The following is a 5,597-nucleotide window of genomic DNA, read 5'->3' as shown; positions in this document are numbered from 1 at the left end:
AAGCCTAAATTTGGCTGTAATCCATAAATACAATCAAGGCAATGTGCACAAGTCTATAAACTGGAAAGTAAATAAAAATAAAATAAGCTTTTTTTGCTTATATGGAATAAACCAGATGTCTTCATTTGATGTTGGTTCATATCTGATATGCACTTAGGCTAAAGTTCAGTTGCATAAAATGAGAGAATCAAAAATTCATCCCAAAACTAATCTGAATTATCTAAATAAAACAGTATCTAAGCCACCATGAAAAAAAAATCATTTTTGCTTCTCAAATCAGGAAAAAAACAATTTATTGGTTTAATCAATTCCAAATAATATTCTCTCCAAACTATATATTCTCAGGGCCATGTGTCATCTTATACTGAAGCTATCCAAGACAACAGATAAAAGATCAAAAGTATGAATGTACCTGGAAATAAGGCTCTAAACAACTCTATAAATGCAGTAGATAAGTAACTTATAAATAAGATATTAAGAGTAGAAGAGGTTTTTACTACTACTTTGCACAGTATTCCTTTTTAATTATACAATTTATATACAGGTTAGAAAACCAGTTCTCAACCAGGGTAGCCTGAGATCCTTCCCAGGGCATTACAGGATGCCACACAATGTTAGCACTGCTGGGTGTACAAACATGATCTGGAAGGTAAATCCAGAGATTTGAAGTAGGAATGAATAGATTAAAACCATTCTGACATGTTATGGTCTTTCTGAGTTCTCTGCAAAAAAAAAAAAAAAAAAAAAAAAAATTGCTCTTTTATTTCCATAGTCAAAAAATGAATGAAAACTAAAAGCTGGCATTTTCCAAAGGGAGCTTTGAATCTAAAAAAGTTGAAAACCACTGTATTATGGACTGAACAGGTGTTTCATGAATATGTTTAATGAACCCATTGCAAGCCCATCACTGCAGCCCCAGAATTTTCATCTAAAACAGACTAAGTGATCACAAACAGCTACTCAATTGCTTCCTTTTTTCCACTTAGTACATTATCGTTACAAATTATACTTTGCTGAAGATAAATACATACAATTATTCCTAACACTTGCTTTGTAATTGCACAGCAAATGCTTGCACAACTACTTGAGGAGACAAAAATGGCTTTGTATGTACAGTATTCATATATTACATTTCTATAAAGTTACAATTACTTAAACTAAGTATTCCATGAATATATTAAGGAACACAATACATTACAGAAAGGCTCATCTGTACCCCATGTTGTGCAGACAGGTGGGAACTAGCGATACTGCCATACTTAACTTTGAGAAGATCAGAAGTGAGCACAAGGTTCAACACTAAAACTGTAAAAGCTGGAGACTCAGGTGGCATTACCTTTAGTCCTTCCAAACAAGAGCAACAGCCAGGCAGGACAGCTGCACAGAGGGCTTACTGGAGGCACGAGTCTTCTTCAACCACAGGGTGATATTCCAGAAACAGGGGCTACTATGCAGTTACAGTTCCTCTAATAAAAGAGGAAGAGCATCTTTTTATATAGACCAAATACTAAACAAGAAAATAAATGGGAAGAATGGGAAGTCACAGTACATAATCAAAACTAAGCCTCACTTAGCATAACAGAGACTCTGTGGGGATAATTCACCTGACTGCAATACTCACAGAGGGTGCAGTATGTTCAAAAAAACCCAAACCTAGGAAAAAAGGGAGAAGTTACTTAAAAGTATATCCACTTGCTTGAAGATCCAAAATGTAGCACGTTAGTGGCCTTTTACTTTCTGGATAGAGACAAACAGGTTAAAGAACAAGACCTCATGTTGGCGGCACTCCTAATCAAACAAAAACAAACTAACAAACAAAACAGATGGATGAGGCATTCAACAGCTAAAAAAAAAAAAAGTGTAATGGAGGACCCAGGCATCTGTTGGGAACATAATAGCTGGAGATGCATAGCCCCACAAATTAAATGCTTTTAATTCATCTGGACCCTATGACATTCACCTTAGAGTACGTGGGGAACTGGCTGTAGCAAGTTTTGAGACCTTATGTAGTACGGGTGAGAGTCTAGAAGGCTAGATAACAGCAAGTACTACGTCTGTCTTCAGAAAAAGAAAATGAAGGAGGACCCAGGGAGTTATAGACCAATTTACAAAAGGAAATTGGAACAAACAATCAGTCAATTTCAAGCATCAGGAACTTAACAAGGTGATAAAAACACCCAATATGTGTTTGTGAAGAAAAACAACAAACTAACCCAATTGTCTTCTATGAAAGGGAAACAGAGCGAAACAGTAATATGTGATACTTCTTGACCTTAGTATGGCTGCTTTGATGCATTGTTTCTAGCACTGGAAACTTTCTGAGAAATGTCCAGGGCTGGAATCTTTCCCAGAGAAGCTTTCCAGGCTGCAGCCACCCCCTGCTCTCCAGCCATTACAAGGGAGTGCACACTCTCTAAGTGAGTGAGACAATGGGGAGAGGCCCCCTGAACCATCCCTAGTCTGGAGGATGAATTGGGAGTGTTACTTGGCTGTTCTTCCCCTCCCCTCTCCATTCCTCCCTTCCTTGTCTTCAGCAGGAGAGGGATGAGTGGGGCAATGGTCCCCATGCATTCCCCAGACCAGGTTGCCTTCCCAAGTCTTCCCCAGTCCATGTCTCCAAGTCTTGGGAAGATTCAGGGAACAAGTCATCTCATCTAGGATCAGGAGTCAAGCTGCAGGTGAGATTTCAGTACTACATCTGTCTTCAGAAAAAAAAAAAAAGAAGGAAGACCCAGAGAGTTATAAGTATCTTTCTTCAAGATGAGGCAAGTGTCTTCTCAGACAAATGGACTGAATGCCTGTGGGTTGGAGGTTTCTAGTATGAGAATACTTTTCTGCTAGGAGAATTGCCAGTGTTTGTATGTGGCCATAGGCACTGCTTCACGTGGTCATCTCATTTTTTTAAGGTAAGGCTAACCAACTGGAAGTCCATGGGTCAGATGTGGACCCCCTGAGGGGTTAACCTGCAGCCACCAATCTGAGTGCTGTTCACCCATTGCTCTCCTGCTGCCACCTCTGGCCACCCTTTCCTTTCTCCAGCTTCCACTGTCTGCCTCTAGAACCTGCACATCTCAGGGGGACAGCGGAAAGGGTAACACAATGTCTGTACAGTACAATGTGCAACCTGTGTGATATGTGGGGGAGAGTTGTAGCCCATGTGGCAAGTGGCTGGAAGGACCTGAGGGTCTGGCCACTCATGTTCTAGAAAAATCTACAGCACAATGGATGGGCAACTTGTTGAAAAAAAAAACAGTCAAAGAGCAGTCATCAGTAGCTTCTTGGAGAACTACAAAGATGTATCAGATGAGATGCTACAGGGATTCCATCCTAGGTCCAATACCATTCAGTATTTCATTAATGATTACAATGATGAAAGAGAACATACACTTATTAAATTTGCAGAAAACACAAAGTTGAAAAGGTTTCAAGAGCTTTGTAGCATTTATAATTTTTGACAGATTGAAGAAATGGTACGAAATAAGTAGGATAAAGTTAGGTCAGGAAAAGAGCAGGGTACTACAAGTAAAGGGAAATAATGAACTGCACAAATAAAAAGTGAGGGACCACTAACCAGACAGCAATTCTGCAGAAGATCTGGGGATCATATAGTGAATCTGAACATGAGTCAATGGCACAGCACTGAAAAAAGCAAACATCCTTTTGGGGTTTCTATATATATGAGATGTGAAGTAATCCTTCCACTCTACTTTAACACTGGTAAAATCTCAACTAGAGTACTGCATTCACTTTTAAAAACTAAACTTTGAGAACTAAAGATAGACATGGAAGAAAATACCAGAGGGAAGGAACAAAAGTAATCTAGAAAACATGCAAGACAAATCTATGATGAGACCGGAAGAAGTGAGTCTTTAGTCTAAACCAATGACTAATTAAGTGACTGAATCTGACCCATGCTGGTCTGGAGGATTAGCAGCACATGGCTCAGCCCAGCACATTCCCCCCCCATTTCTCTGCCCTGCACCATGCCACTGATCCGCTCTCCAGCACCCCTCTCTGCATCCCACTCCACTTCGCTCTCTCATTCCTATGGCAACTGCTGTTAATCTATCACCACCATATTCACCCATCCATGCTGCAGCTGGAGATGGAAATCGGTGCTGCACATGATGGAAGCAGCAACAGAAAGCTGCTGCAGAGGGAAGCTGTGACCTGTGTGGCAAGGGGGAACCAGTGGCAGCTGCCAGGTAACAAACAGCAGCCCACCGCTCTAAAGGTTACCGATCTACAGTCCAGATAAGAACACCAAGGTGAGATGTGATAGCCTGCAGCTATGTTAAAAGGTTATTGCAGACGTGGAAAGATACTAACTGTTCTCCATGTCCCCTGAGCATAGGATAAGTAGTAATGGATAAATTGCAACAAGGAAACTTTTAGATGAGGTATTAGGAACATTTTTCTAGTAATAAAGAAAGATGATAGGTAGGCACTGAAACTACCTAGGGAGAATATGGAAATCTCCATCATTCAAGGTGTTAAGAAATGAAAGACAAACAGCAATTTCGGGTAGCTCACATACAGTTAATTCTGCCTTTAGGGAAGGCAGAAGAACTAGATGAATTCTCAAGACCCCATAAAACTTATTTTCTGTTCTTGCCCCAGCCATCCCAGAATTCCCTATGGCTGGCACAGGCAATAAGTAGCTCAAGGAGCACTTCAGTGCTGTACTGCAGTCATAAAATTATATAATCATGGAAAATTAGTATTAGAAAGGATGTCAGAGGGTCAACTAGTCCGGGGTAGGCAGCGTTTTTTGGCCAGAGTACCGAAAAAACCAATGTCTACCTTGGAAAGTGCTGGAGTGCTGACATGGCAGAGCCCAGAGCAGCTGTTTGCAGCCTCCAGGCTGCAGCTGGCCCACAGAGCCCAGTCTGTTTGCAGCAGGGCTTGCAGCCTCTCAGTTGCCTGCTGGGAGCACCCTGGGCTCCGCAGCTGGCAGCAGCTGCTTAGAGCCTGGGCTAGCAGTGGTGTGCCAAGCAAAATGGCCTTGTGTGCCATGCTCGGCACGTGCCAGGGGTTGGTGACCCCTGATCTAGTCGAACCCCCTGCTCAAATCAGTACCATACCCAACTATATCATCCCAACCAAGACTTTGTCTACTTAAGTCTTAAAAACATCTTAAGGGTAGAGATTCCACAACCTCTCTGGGTAGCCTGTTCCAGTGTTTTATTACCCTCCTTATGAAACAGTTTTTCCTAGTACCTTACCTAAGCCATGCTGCAACTAGAGACCATTCCTCCTTGTTCTGTCATCTGCCACCATTGAGAACAGTCTAGCTCCATCCCCTTTGGAACCTCCCTTCAGATAGCTGAAGGCTGTTATAAAATCCCCTCAGTCTTCTCTTCTCCAAACTAAATAAGCCCAGTTCCCTCAACCTCTCCTCAGAAGTCATGTGCCCCAGCCTCCTAACCATTTTTGTTGCCCTCTGCCCTCTCTCCAACTTGTCCACATCTTGTAGTGGGGTGTCCAAAACTGGACACACTACTCCAGATGTGGCCTTGCCAGTGCTAAATAGAGGGGAAGAATCACTTCCCTCTATCTGCTGACAACATGCCTAATAATGCACCCCAGTATGTGGT

At 41.8% G+C, this 5,597-nt stretch overlaps 1 long non-coding RNA gene across 1 annotated transcript in view; it reads right to left on the bottom strand.

Annotated features, from left to right (window-relative positions):
* Nucleotides 1-2,603: 2,603 nt before the first annotated feature.
* The window catches only part of LOC109304841, a 52,192-nt gene continuing 49,198 nt past the window's right edge, over nt 2,604-5,597 (bottom strand). Inside the window, exon 3 of the long non-coding RNA XR_002099485.1 lies at nt 2,604-2,702. This is a non-coding gene — a long non-coding RNA (uncharacterized LOC109304841). The remainder of the gene's footprint in view (nt 2,703-5,597) is intronic.

This window comes from Gavialis gangeticus, unplaced genomic scaffold, assembly GCF_001723915.1.
Source record: "Gavialis gangeticus isolate Ggan-Ray unplaced genomic scaffold, GavGan_comp1, whole genome shotgun sequence".
Classification (NCBI taxonomy): domain Eukaryota; kingdom Metazoa; phylum Chordata; order Crocodylia; family Gavialidae; genus Gavialis; species Gavialis gangeticus.
Note: the sequence above shows the minus strand (reverse complement) of the source record. Positions and strands in the feature narration are given on the sequence as shown.